At 42.9% G+C, this 14,036-nt stretch overlaps 1 protein-coding gene and 1 long non-coding RNA gene across 13 annotated transcripts in view; one reads left to right on the forward strand and one right to left on the reverse strand.

Moving 5' to 3' along the window:
• Positions 1 to 14,036, reverse strand: part of NFIA (nuclear factor I A) — a 411,656-nt gene that overhangs the window by 298,243 nt on the left and 99,377 nt on the right. The gene's annotated exons all lie outside the window — the stretch shown is intronic.
• LOC135418561 (uncharacterized) lies at positions 8,263 to 10,719 on the forward strand. Its single transcript, XR_010432523.1, has 2 exons — positions 8,263 to 8,413; positions 10,415 to 10,719. It is a non-coding gene; the product is annotated as an uncharacterized LOC135418561 (long non-coding RNA).

The raw sequence follows: 14,036 nt of genomic DNA on the forward strand, positions 1-14,036 counted from the left end.
ACAACTTGCCTCAACCATTTATACACAGTTCTGCCCTGAAGTATTTAAATAATGAACTTGAATTTACTAAGTGAGGACCAGTATCTGCATATAGTGCCTGGAATAATTCAAAGCAGATATCATGAGAGCGAGATACTGAGTGGTGTGAGCTGGGGCAACTTCAGAGAAGAGAACTGGAGTGAAGCTGGTGCCTCATCTTTCTCCATCCTCTAAGTCAAACTGTACAGCTGGGGCAGGAAAATGAGCTTTGGTGGTGCCCAGGCCGAAGACTACCAGGAAAACACAGCAAAGAGAGAACAAATTGTTGAATGGCTCAGGCAAAGTTTCTTTTATTCCTTCTGTGCAGAAGGAGACATTGGAGCAAATGTTGAATTTCTGCGAACTCAGTTGCGTGCGAGCAAACCCAACACAAAGCACAATTAAGCAATCAAGCCCATTGTTACAGGCAGGGCTAGATTCCTCATCTATCAGAAATAGAAGTAGTACCGAACTGAAACAAAGCTCAGACAGATGTGTGTGTACAAACGCAAAGCAGAACTGATGGCTATCAGGGACCTCCTGGAGCCTGTACAACACTGGTGGTGAGAAGCTTGGGACTCTTTCTCTGCCTCTGGTGAAACTGTCGGAGCCATCCCTCTGGATGAAGCTTCAGATGAAGAGTTTTTTAACTAAACTGTTAAAAACATCCAGTGTTTGTGATGTGTGTAAGGGGAGAGAGCCCCCCAGCCCCAGCACAGGACACGAGCTGCCCTGGTGTTGGCGCAGGGAATATAAAATGCAGTTGGAGCAGTCGGGAGCGTGGAACCACAGCGTGAGCCCCGGGGAACTGAGACTGCAGACATTGCTCAGCCAAGGATACAAACACATTTTTTTGGTTCAGATTGATATCTTCCACAGATGCCTTGTCTTCCCAACAAACTAACTTCCTTTCCTACCCTCCCTCTTCTCTGATCAAAAGACTCTTGTCTTTTGGTAGGGCAGAAATTAAGCCGTTTTTCTACCTGTGTCACTTGAACCTGGGGAGAATTCAAGGTCCTGATAACATGGCTTTTCCACATAGTCTTTTTTTACTTCCAACCACTTTCCCTCTTACTTTGATCTGAAGGGTTCTGCTCTCACTTTCCAATCTCACTTGTCTCTCTCTCCGTAATGAGAATCCCGATAGCAGATATATTATGTGATATATTGTGTCAAGCAGTCACAACACTGTAGGATCACCACGTTATGGAATAAAGTCTACACATGGCAAGTGCAAGATTTATCCATGGAAAGTCATTACATTCTTTGACTGAGAAATAATACTCTCCAACACAATGCTAGCATTCTTAGTCTCTGATACCGAAATTGATTTTAAAAATGAGATGGTACACAATAAAAATTCAAACTTGAATAGCTAAGAAATATACAGTAAAATGTTTTCAAATGTATGTAACTGCTGTTACTTAGTATAAAATGTATTTTATTGTTCCTCCTATCAATGACCACAGCAGAACCTTTCTAAAAAGTGTCCTGGAACAAGCAAGGTTACATCTTTAAAGATACCTCATGTATCTTTAGCAACAAAGTACAATGAGTCTTTTCTGAGTGCAAAAGGTCAGCCCTTTATATGGTCTCTGATATTTAAGGTTTTAATTAGAGATCAGCTATGTAATGATGGTGCCTGATGGTGTAGTACTCTATGTTAAGGCTGACTGCAGATAACCTAAGTCCTTGAATCCTTTCACTTCCTACTTGGGCATATTTCCAGTAAATTCTTAGAATTTTAGACTTACAGGAGAAGTTATAACCTCTAACCATGATTCAGACGAAGAAGAGTGAAAAAACCAATCAGCTGGAAGCTGCTCCTGAAACAGAATGTTTACCTGAAAAGTATCAGGTAAACTGAAAATTTGAGAAGATTTAACCCTGCTGCAGAACCTGGTAATTCCAGCTCCTGCCACTCCTGCCTTTCTGCTGGGTGCACTGTGGAATGAAGGGGCCCAATAACCTACATTACTAGTGAATATTTCAATCTGACAGCTCACTCTCTCTCTGACAGCAGTGCTGTGACAACACGTCTGGGTCAGATTCAACACGATTATGTAAGCCACCAACCAAACCTTTTTTTGAATACATTAAAGGCTGCTTAAGTACAAAACCCACCCATGCAAATCTTAAAATGCAGGGAAATATTTGGCTAAGGAGAGCTTTGGACACCCCTTTGTGCCCACACATTATAGCAAGCGATCACACCAAGAAACAGCCTCCACAAGAAACTCCTTTGCATTTCCAGCATCCAAGAAATCTAAAACATGCCCAGATTCCTCTGGCAAGAGGAACAAACCTTAACTCTGACCTCAGCTGGAAGCTGGCACTGCCAGCTTTGTAAGGGGAAGCTTTGACTGCCAGTACCTCTTGGGTGGAAACATGCAGAGGAGGGAAATCAGCTCTAGGAAAAGGTCTGCCTGGACAACGTAGGTTTCTCTTCTAGTCTACAGAATAATATGCAACATGTCTTAAATCACTAGTTTGTATTCAGGGATGGAAATGCCACCTTAGGTTTCTGGGAAAGAGATAAATGTGGTAGGACTCAAGGTGAGAGTCCCCCGCCCCTTCTGGCAGGGCTCTGATAGGTTTTGGCCAGTGGCACCAGACAGATGGTTGGTGTGATTGGAAGCTCAGCCATTTCTTCTGGGTTGAAATCCTACCTCAGTGCTTCTGGAGCCCTTCAGCTGCATTTTATTTCTGACTCAACCATTCTGAGTTTGATTCAAATAGGACACTCATAAGCAGGGACAAAGGTGCTCACAAAGGGCTTCAGAGCACTCAGAGTTGTTTAGTGTTAGCACCTCAAAACCTTTCTGTGCAGGTAGCATTTCACAGCTCTTGAAACAAATTTTCATGCTACTGGTTCATCCTGTGCTGCAGCCATTTAACCAAACCTGTCTTGGGCAGCAGTGGGGACACAGTGGAACTGAGAGGGAAATTGAGCTTGGAGGTGCTGCCTTCAGAGCTGTGGGTTGTGGGGACTGCACTGGGGCTGGATACTCCCAGGTTTGAGTGGCACATGGCAGAGCTGGCTCCAGGCCAGGCACCAGGATGGCCTGAGAGACATGTCCCTGCAGGGCAAGGGCTCTCAGCTCCCAATGAGATATCACTTATGAGGCATATTTCATGCCCTCAGTGGTGGCCTCTCTCACCTGAATGTCATGTCAGTGTCACTGGTTCTTGCTGAATTTGGAGCTCAGCAGTTCCTGGGAGCTGGGAGCATATGCCTGGAGGCAGGATATTGCCTATCAACATCTTGGTTCTTTAGGAGGCTAATTCTCCAAAGTCCAGCTGAGCTGTTACCCCAAGGCTTTCAGTTGAGAGAGAAAGAAATGCCTTGCACCCCACTCCTAACGGGCTGCTGATTCCTGGGCCAAGTCAAGTAAAACCTAAACCAGCCTGGGACTCTGCCTGTGATCTCTGAAGGCAAGAACTGAGCTCACAAGGTACACAAGACAAGAAGACTGATCAGAGAAAACTGCTCCAGTAGGTCACATGGGCGGGAAGGGACTTTACATTAATGAAGTGGTCTCAGTACCATCCCACAGTCATTAATGGTACTAAAAAGAAATTAAACTGAAAGAAGATCAACCAAGTTCTTGTGATGTCAAAAGGACACAGTGACAGGGACTCTCTCACAAAGGAACAGATGTAGCTGTGAATATTGTACCAATTCCTCTAGTTAAAGGAAAATTCATTTACTAACAAGGTCTGTCCTTCCTTTCCTTAAAATGGGACACAGTGGCAGATCTCGTGTATTACCATTAGGGTTAGTGGAGGTACTTTGGATTTGCAGACTTTGCACATCTAAGCAGACTTTGGCCCCTCTGGTTTTAAATGCTTCAGGAAACCTGCACCCCTCATGCAGAAAAAAAGTGCCTAATACTAAATTTTGTCATTTCCTCATCATTCACCATGTAAGCAGGCAAAGAAAACACACATTGTGTTGTTTTAGAAAGGAATACTCTCCTTGGGGCTAAAGTAAGAACATCATGTTTCATATAAGTGATATGCAAGGTATTTGATTATTTGTAAAAATCCCTGTGATTCAGCAGCACTGTGGGTTCTGTGAATCAGGGGGTGATGTGAAGGGATGTTTATTTGAAAGTCTCCCTCAGCAGCCCACATCGTCTCTAATCCTCAGGGACCTGTTTCCTCTCTTCCAGAAACAAGATCTTTGCTGCACAGCCTGGATCCTGTACTCTACTGACCTCCCTGCCTCGGATTTTGAGGAGGTTACACATCAGTGTAGGAGTTAGGTTCAAGTATGAGTTCTCTGACAGGGGCGTAAATTTTCTGAGGTATGATTAACACATGTGAAAATATGGTTATTTGTATTCTTGTAAAATCAACTATTGCCGCTGATAGTTAGGAAGAAAAATTTCCCATCCCCTTTACCAAGTACCTGCAGTTCTACCAGAAACTGAGAAATGAAAGCCTTTCTGAAGGAGACATTCACAGAGCAATCGATCGTTACAAGAACAAATAGGACCAATGTCTGAATTCCTGTATAACACAAACATCCACGCTGATGCCTTTTTAACCTCAGGCTTATCTTTTAGAGAATCATTTGCTTCTACTATGAACCCAGATGGATGAGCTACTTATAGGCATCTCATATCTCCCAACAGATCTACAAGGGAGGAGAACTTGCCTCTGATTTTCAAACACATAGTCAGCTTTCATTTGTAATGGACATCCAAATTCTTGTGCTGTAAGCAAGGGGAATGGAAATCAGTACAAAAAGAGGGAAAGATGGAAGAAAATAATTTAATTTCTGGTACTTTAGTTTCAATAATTTTATTAGTATTGCCCCTGTGCAGTCACATACTGCTTTCTATTACTTTCCTGTACTAGCTGCACTTGTAAGAGTAAGAGGCACAGTGGCCCATGACTGGGTAGGTCAGCATTTTTTATTTCCTTTCAGCTCACTCTAATGAAAAGCACATGCGTCCAGTAAATCTTGCCTTTTCCCTTATTAAACCAGTCGATGTTCATTACTGAGGTCTGTGCCTGGCTGGGTGGGAATCAATAAGATGATCCTTTTAATCGCCTTAGTAATCAACAAGCTATTTCTTATTTCAGTCTCAGCCTGGTAGTCATTGAAACCCAATGATTTATCTGCATTACACACGCACTCACACACACAGAGTAGGGAGGTTTCCGTGTGAATGAGAGAGAGAGAAAAAGGCTGAATTTTGCAATACACTTTAAATTATTGTGCCAGAGAAATTCTCCCAATTTCATTATTTATTTGCTGGTACCCAGTACACACATGCCCGGGATGACTGAGTGGGAGGTAGATGTTATGCCAGTGCCTACAATGCAATGAATGAAACTGCAGAAAATAAAGAGATTTTAATAGAGAAAATGGCCAAGAGGGCCATTATACCTGCCCTAAACTCACCTTCCTAATTATTCCTTCTCATTGCCATTTCTGCCTCATCCAGACATACAGCACAGCGTTGCTGAGAGCACACTGAGCACAGAACTGCTGTGTAACCATGTGCAGTATTTCCCTTGGTGCCTCATCCTCCCCAAATCTAAAACAAGGATAGGTAGGCTGATGACCTGTAAAAACTTCCAAGAATACTATTGTACAAGAACATTAGTTCTGGATAAATCCTCACTGTGTTTCAGAATTTAATACTGCTGTCCCCTGGGCTCTTCTGGAGCCACACATCCTGTCCTATGAGCCCACCCTGTGCAGAGGCACATTTGGAGAGCTGCACACCCAGAGCTGGGTGAACCCTGTTTGCACTCTCCTTTTCATGCCTGTATTTGGAGGGTCTAAACATAAAAATATTTAAATCTGTCTTGGTTTTGCTTTGATTCATCCTGAACCTGTTTTATGTGAAGAAGTCAAGGAAAAAAGCCACAGGACAGCAACGATGAGAGCTGCAGTCTCAAAACTTCCACAAGGGTGGCTCCTGCAAACCTTCCTCAGCAGAGAGGCTCTGGGATGTTATTAGGGCTGGTTGTCTGAGTAAGGATTGTTTGCACTAGTGAGCTAAGCTGAGCATTGCACGCCAGTTTGATGTATCTGTATGAAATTTAGTTTGGCTGCCCAATCAAAAGATTTGGGCAGGAATGGCAAAACCCTGACCGTGTTGAAATAAACAGCAAGTGTCCCATTAATTTTAGTGATTTTACCCCATATTTTCTTCCTGCTGAAAGATCATTAAAGTATGAATCATGGAGCGTGTTAATAGACGGAAAATTGGATGCAGGGACTTTTCCTGATGATTTATAAACTTTGGTTTTGGGAGAGCAGGAAATGAGAGGAGAAGGAGAAAGAAAAAAAGTCAAAGTGCAAGTGCATCAAGTGCAGGCGTCAGAGCATCTTTCAGCTGTGCCTCCTGTTACGTAAGGCTGGGCTGTGTTTGGGCTGCAACCTGACACTGCCCCTTTCTCCCCCAAACAGAGCTTTTTCTCATAAAATTCACTCAGGCACTTCTTCTCAAGTTCTTTGTACACTTTTCGCAAGAAAAAAGAAATCATTCATATCTCTCAAAGAGAGTCTCGGATTCTTCAGATATTTTCCATTATAAGCTTTTGGCACCATTATTACCCACAGATCGAGTTACTTTTCTGATCCCCCTTCTTTCATCTACTAAAAATGGATTATTTCATTATTAGCCTGGAACCGTTACTGTTCACAGAGATCAGGTCTGTATATGAACAATGCCTCCCCCAGTATATTACTGAAAATCCCGTGGCTGTTGTAAGGTTTCTTTTAAACACTAGAACTCTATTTTTTGTGAGACCAGTGTGGTGGCACAGGCTTTGAAAGGACATTCCTTTTCTCTGAATTCTACAAAAGCTAAATATGGCTGTTTTCAATACTTTATGGAAGACCTTAACCAGTTTGCATATACAACACATATGTATGTGTGTGTGTATATTTGCAATATCTAAACTGACATTTATTGTAATTTGACTATAGTTTAACTATTTAATTAACTGTAACTACAATTTAACTATTTAATTAACTGTAACTCAGTGTTGCTGTCATGTCAAATCTGTCAATGTATTAAAACAGGTCCAGGGAAACTCCAGCCAGAGTTGCTCTAAAATTTCCTATTTGAGCAGTTCAGGCAATGGGAAGCAGTTCTGTCTGTTGTGTTTCCAGTTTCTATTTTCCTGTTCTTCCTCTTCCATTGGAAGGGCATCAGATCTCAATTTAAGTAGGAAAGTCTCTGGAAAGGAAATGCAGACCCACATCACGAACCAAAGAGGTAAAGTTTTTAAGCCACTGTCAGGAGATAGTCCTGCTCTTCTGTTTCAGTCTCACTTGCCAATTTTTGTGGTGAAAACCAGCCCCAGCATCAGAGATCTCACAAATACAGAAATCTATGAAACAAGGCAGAAATCTTCTTCTGGCAGGTCTGGGGACTGTGCCCTCGACAGTACAGCTATTGCTCCTTCCTGTCTGAGTCCTTCATGTAGACAGTAACAGTGCCAAACTCTAATCCCACTGCCAACTGATCCCACTGCCAGCTGATCCCACTGCCCTGCTCCGTATTCTCAGACCAAAGCATCCTCTCATGCCCTCAAACCACTTTTCTGCAGGAGAGCACCTGTCCTTTGACAAATGGGCTAAATGTCCCAATTAATTTCAGCAAGGACCAATTATCAAAAAATCATAGAATTTGGGTTGGAAGGGACCTTAATGCTTGTCTAGTTCCCCACCCGCCATGAGAATCCACCTTGGCCTTGGACACTTCCAAGGATGGGGCAGCCACAGCTCCTCTGGGCAACCTGTGTCAATGCCCCTGCATTCCCACATTAAAGAATTTCTTCCTAAATAATCCTGAGCCCGTGACAATTTCTAGACACCAGCAACACAGACAGTGGCAGAACAGATGGAACCACAGGTAGAGCACTCACTTCCCATCCCCACTCCTCTGAGAGAGCTTGAATTCTTTATGTCCTCCATGTGCCTGCTAATTAAAGTGTCTTGTCTGGTTAGACTCCATCATAACCTGTTTTCTACTTAATATGAGACAAATGGTTTACATAAGTAGAGACTGGAGTTAGACACTCATTTCCTACATGAGCAAGGGTGATTTCAAAATTTTTAGGATTTATTGTATAATGACCTGCTTCCTTCTGTGTTTAGTTTAACTAATTTAATTGAGCACTTTGCTTCTTTTTACTTTCGTGGTCCCTCCCTTCTGTGCATGCCATCTCCATCCTCTTTCAATCCCATGTTGGTGAAGCAAGAAAAAAAAACCCAGAAGACCCCACCATCGATTCCAGTTGCCTAGGTTTGATTCCAAATCTGGAATTTAGCAGGAATCATCCGTTACGCTGAATTATTGCACAGAGGCGAGCGTAACATCTTTGTGGGATGTGGACTCTTCCAGACTCTTTGTCCTCCATGGTAATGTCCCAATCACACTGAAGTGCTCCCAAATGTGCGAGGACTATTTAAGCTTTGTAAATGCCGTCCTCCAAAAATCACTCCACATAAATGTTTCATGTCTCTCCTCTGCGATGCACAGGCCCCAAACATTCAGCTGTGAGGGTGTTTATATTTGTGGAACTCTCTTGAACATTTGCTGTGGATTTCAAACAGCTGCTACACTGAAGCACTGGGAATAGTAAGATCATGAATATTCAGGTGAAGCCACTGGAATGAACAGCCGTTAATAGAATAAATGCCTAAACAGTTGTGTAAGGCTTATTAAGACCTATTGGGGCTGAGATAATAAATTCCCTCTTTGACATGTTGCAACTACTGTAGTTTAAACATTTTGGACCACCTCTTCAGAACTGAAAGAAAAAATTATGTTAGTTCTGTGTGATAACACAATGAAACACCTGGAAGGCTTGGCACTTGTATTAGATTTGGCAGAGAGATTGTAACATGCCAGCTCATCCCCACTTAAAATCATGGCATTGTTTATTGTGTTAGTAGTCAAGGTTATCCAAATTACATACAGTCTGGATCAAGCACACTTATCTCATTAGAGAATATATTTTTTTACTATGTTCCCTTCAAGTTTGGAAATAATAATATTATGCTTTTTCAATGGAGCAGTAACATGGATGAACTATTGCCAAAAAAGAGAACCTCATCAGAATATTAAAAAAAGAAAAAAACCCAAACCATTCAAAGTTGTTATATCCCAAACATCTCAAACCCATTGAAGTTCAGGAAACCAGCACCAGCAGCCTGGATTTGAGCCTTCAAAAAAGATGGGCATCCCTGCAGTTGACAGGTCTGCTATGGGGACGCCTTGGTGGCTGCCGTAACTCCAAAGCACTCCAAGTATCCACAGTGGTTAATTGTTGCAGGAGAAGTGTCTTTTCCTTTGAATTTAGCTGTCACGTTGCATTATGCTGTGCTGTACTATCTGGTTCTGGCACACTGTGTCACGAAACATAAAATCCGACACGATGCAGCGTAAGTCTTGCAGGTTAAAATTTAAAGGCAAACTCAGTAATATTTGATCAGTTACCTGCTGTCAGTTCAGATAAAGGGCGTTTGATCTCCATGAGCAGGGCTAACTTGTGAGAAGCAAATTTGCACATGGCACAGGGCTGCACTCAGCTCTGCAGCAGCGTGAGCTGGTGAGTGTCAGAGCAGCTCAGGTGCACTTTGAACTGTTAAAAATTTACCCACTTGGCTCTTTTCTAATGTTTTAAGAAAATGATCAAATATACCCCTGTTTACTAGTCTCTGTGGGTGACAAGCAGATTCTGAGTAGTTGCTTCAAGAGGAAAATCACAGGTTACCCAAAAACCCCAAAAGAACGATTTAATTGTGCTTAAATCTTTACAAGCCCCCAATTTTAACACACTGCACTTTTGGAGTCCTTTCTGCCAGCACTGATTGGCTTTCCTGATCTAGTTGCATGAACGATCTCATAGGTGTTTGTCGACTGCCTGCACGTACCCAGCACACTGTACAAATCACTGTCTGCATGAAAGCATCAGAACCTGGTTGGGGTGAAATACAAGCTAAAATACCACCATTTCCCTTCATCCCTTTCCCTGCACTCCTGTTTTTCTGTGACCTGTTAATCAATACGAGAACCAAATCTGTTTCGGAAACTTCAGTGTCATGGTTACATTTTGGGAGGAAGGAACAGATGGAATAGATTAATTAGTCAAACTATGTTTAAGTAGAAAGGCATTTCTTTCCATGAGTAGCCAAAGGCTAGAAAGAACATATAAGGGACAAGGTGAAGTGCCTCAGGACTTCTTCCTTGCTAGAATGGCTTCCCAGTTTCAGACTTTCAGCAGCATAAAGGGTCTTTGATTTCGGCTCCTACTAAGAAGTAGGTCAGGAGGTGCCAGACTTGCAGGAAGGCAACTGCTCCCTCCAGCTTGTTAAAAGTGGCCACTCCAAAACATTTTCTTCATGTTATTTTTATAGGGACTCTGGTGTTATGATGATTCCGACCAGCTACTTCTGCAATCTCTAGGGAAGCAAATGTCCCCTCGGCTGGATCCAATACATGCTCTTGTTCATCAGCAAGCGCCTGCCTAATACGATGCATCATCATCTGTCTCCAGTTTTCCAGAGCCTCGGGCGGATACTCATTTCATCACCTCCCCATTTTTCCTGCTTGGAACAGAAGACTTGCCACCACACTTCTGGCTCCAGTGTTGCTCTCTGAAAGGAAGCTGGGCCAGACATGCCACTGCTTCAGAAACTCAACACGACCTTGTTTAATGCCAGTATTGATCTGTGACTGGTGATACCACTCTGTGTGAGGAAACAAAGCCTGCAGTACAACTGGTTTGGAAGTCAGGTTTCAGTAGGTAACTCCAGCCTGTTTCATCCTTAAGTCCAGGCTGGCACCATGCACTGCAAGGCTTTTGGCTTGGGTTCAGTTATCCTACTAAACAGTAGGTACTTAAGCAAGACACCTACATGAGGATTATGGTCACAGTAATACCCCTTCCAGCCAGTGAAAAGGAATGTGCCCATCCGGAATGCAATTTAGTTTATTTTATGGGTCTGTTTTTTGCACAGACTTCAAAGGGTGTCACTGACAACCTGACTTAGGTACACATCAGCTGAGCACCAGTCAGGAGAATTCAGTCCCTTCCTCCTGCTGGTTTGGTTTCAAAGGAGCAATTCCCACAAGTAATCATATTTACTAACTAAAATGTGTTAATTCTCCTTCTGACAACTTTTAGAGAATGTGTTTTAGTGCTGTTTCTGTTTTCACTTTCTGTCATGGACAGAAGGGGAAGATGGGCAGGAATCTGGAATGGAAACAGTTATTTCAAATAACTGAGTCAGGAAAGATTTTGGCCAAGAGGAAGATTTAAATCTAACCCAGATGTAGCTCACTGGTGTCTGGAACAGGAAAGATGGTCCCAATCACAGAGTAGCACCCAAGGCTGGCTCAGGAAGCAAAGGGATGTCTGTTGGTTGAGGAGAAAACTGTTTGCCTTGCCCCCAGCCAAAGGAAATGTCCTGGGACTGCAGCTGGGCAGTGCGGGATAAGGGAAAGGATGGAGCTTTGAAAGCAAATCCTGCTGGCTTCCTTTCTCATTGGCAAAGGAGCAGAGTTGATATAAGTAGGAGCAGGGTCTCAGGAGGAAAAAGAAAGACTTTTACTCATTGTGTGGTATCTGAGTGGGGTTCTCTGTGCCCCCTCCCCCCCTACACAGGCGGGGGGATGGGCACAGTGCCCAGGATAAAACTGATGCAATCCCCTGCCTCATCACTCCATTGTCCTGGAACAAGGAGGCAGCGGTGTATCAGAGGGGTATCACCAAATGCCAAATGTCTGAGAGGACAGGTACACAGGCAGCTATACACCCAGCTGTGTATGTACAGCAGGCTTGACTTTTTTAGAACTAGCTTTCTGAGGTTGGCTTAAAAAATCCCTTTAAATTCACTGTATTTGTCATGTCTTTACTATAGTTATGAGGAGAAGGTAGGAAAGTAAGCAAGGAAGCAAGAAAGATTTCTTTCCTGGTTATCTAGCAGTAACTCTGGACACTGAGATTTGGAATAAACCTCACAGTACAGAAAACACTCTGTTTACTGAAAAAATGCACATGTTGTGGGGCTTAGTCTCAGCAAAACAGATGGGAAAAAAAAAAGAAAAGAAATCACCAGAGGTCTGTTTAGCAAAGCAATATTTGAAAGATCAAAGAAACAACATGTAGATTATAATGATCACTGTTAGATAATGAACGAATTTCTTTTGGTAAATAGTGCTAATGTGTGCTGAGAAAACCTGGCTCACAATTCCCCTTATCTCACTCTAGTCACCTACATTTTAAGAAATTTGAAGTCACATTGTTCAAATCATTTGGCTTGAACAGTAACATCAGCAAGGTGATACAGAACAACCAGGCTCCTGCTGATCTGTAGCTTACACCCAAAACTTTGACCTGGACTGGGAACATCTCAAAGCCTTTGGCTGGCAGGGCTGAGACATGGGCATGGTCCCATTGCAAAATGCAGATTAACACCAACAAACCCAGACCTGCATTCGAGACCTTTAGAATGATGCTTTTCATTTATGAAATAAACCAGCTTGAATTCAGACCTTGCATATAGCTGGAAAATGGATTTCAGTCTTTTCTCATTTTGCTAACCTCCATTGGAGGTGGAGATCCATGCACATGGAATTTAAGGCCATAGTGAGTAGGTTTCCTTTTCTAGTGGCCTTTCATGGACTTGTTGAGTATTCTGTGAACCCCTGGTGATTTCATCGCAGAGACTGAAAACTATGGCAGTATAATTTTAGGAGGTGTGTGTGGTTATTGAATTCATAATAGCACTAACTCATCTCTTTTTGTATTCTTCTTTCAAGAGAGGAATTAATGGAAGCAGGATTATTTTCAGAAGGGGGTTCTTTGGGTGACAGCAAGGACATTCTTGTTGGCGAAAGGGCTGTTGAGAGTGGTGACACAGGGTCAGGATCTCAGGGATGCAGGAATAACATCCTGGCAGGAAAGAAATGGAGTTTCTAAGTGAAAAGCACTGCTTGTTAGGGAAAGAAGAGTGTAATGACCTGGGTACAAAGTTCAGGTAATAAATATGAGCTCCCAGTTTCAGTACTACCCCTGCACATGTGTCTTTCCAGGAAAGGAGTGAGCAGAAACCTTGACATGGTACAAAACACCCTGGGAAAAGCCTTGTTTTGCATAATCTCCCCACTGATGAAGCCCCTGGGTCCTGCATGTCTCTGCTAAGCAGGGTCAGCTCAGTGTAAGCAAGGAGCCTGCAAAAGCTGCAGCACAGCGTGCCCCAGTCCCTCCAGAAGGTACTGCCATTCTTTGGAACCACTGTAACCATCTGTAAGCCAATTTTAACACTTTGCTACCACTGATGTGTCCCCAGGACCAATGCCAAATGTGGCAAGTCTCTGGTGCTGTTGTCAGCCAGTACAAAGCCAGCATGAATAAACCCAGTTGCTGAAAACTTGCATGATTAAAACACATACTTAAATAAATGTATTTCCAATATACTTCAGTGATCACAAAACCTGGCTGCTTTACCTTTTCCTTCGGTAAAGGGGTATCCTTGCTCACGATCTGGGTTCCATGGATACCATGAGCAACTCCAACTTTGTGCCTTTAATGCTTGCACTGTAGAAAATGCTGTTTAAATATTCATGTTGACCCTGGAAAGCTATCCACTCGGCCATCTGGAGAACTCCCATAGCCTATCCAATAGTGTTTTATTTTGAAGGATATATTCCGCTCACACTGCCTAGGCTAAATAGACTATTGGTCCATTTGTTTTGTAACTGCCATTTAGTTACCCCTCAGGATGGCAGCTCGATTTTTCTGAGTGGAGGTGAAGAATTCCCCAATAAAACTAGAGATAAATATGACCAAGTGTTGTGGATGGGCAGGAGGTTACTCATTCCCACTGTTGCTGCTGCGCACGGAAGTGACCTTGTCTGGAACCAGCTAACCTTGCACCTTTCATTTCACATGAAAATTCAAAGCCAAACCCTGTCAGGTCAGAGGGAGAACCCAGCCTTGTGTTTAAGGAAAAAAGGGATTTGCTTGTTCAGGCA

Source organism: Pseudopipra pipra, chromosome 9, assembly GCF_036250125.1.
Source record: "Pseudopipra pipra isolate bDixPip1 chromosome 9, bDixPip1.hap1, whole genome shotgun sequence".
In the NCBI taxonomy this organism is placed as follows: Eukaryota; Metazoa; Chordata; class Aves; order Passeriformes; family Pipridae; genus Pseudopipra; species Pseudopipra pipra.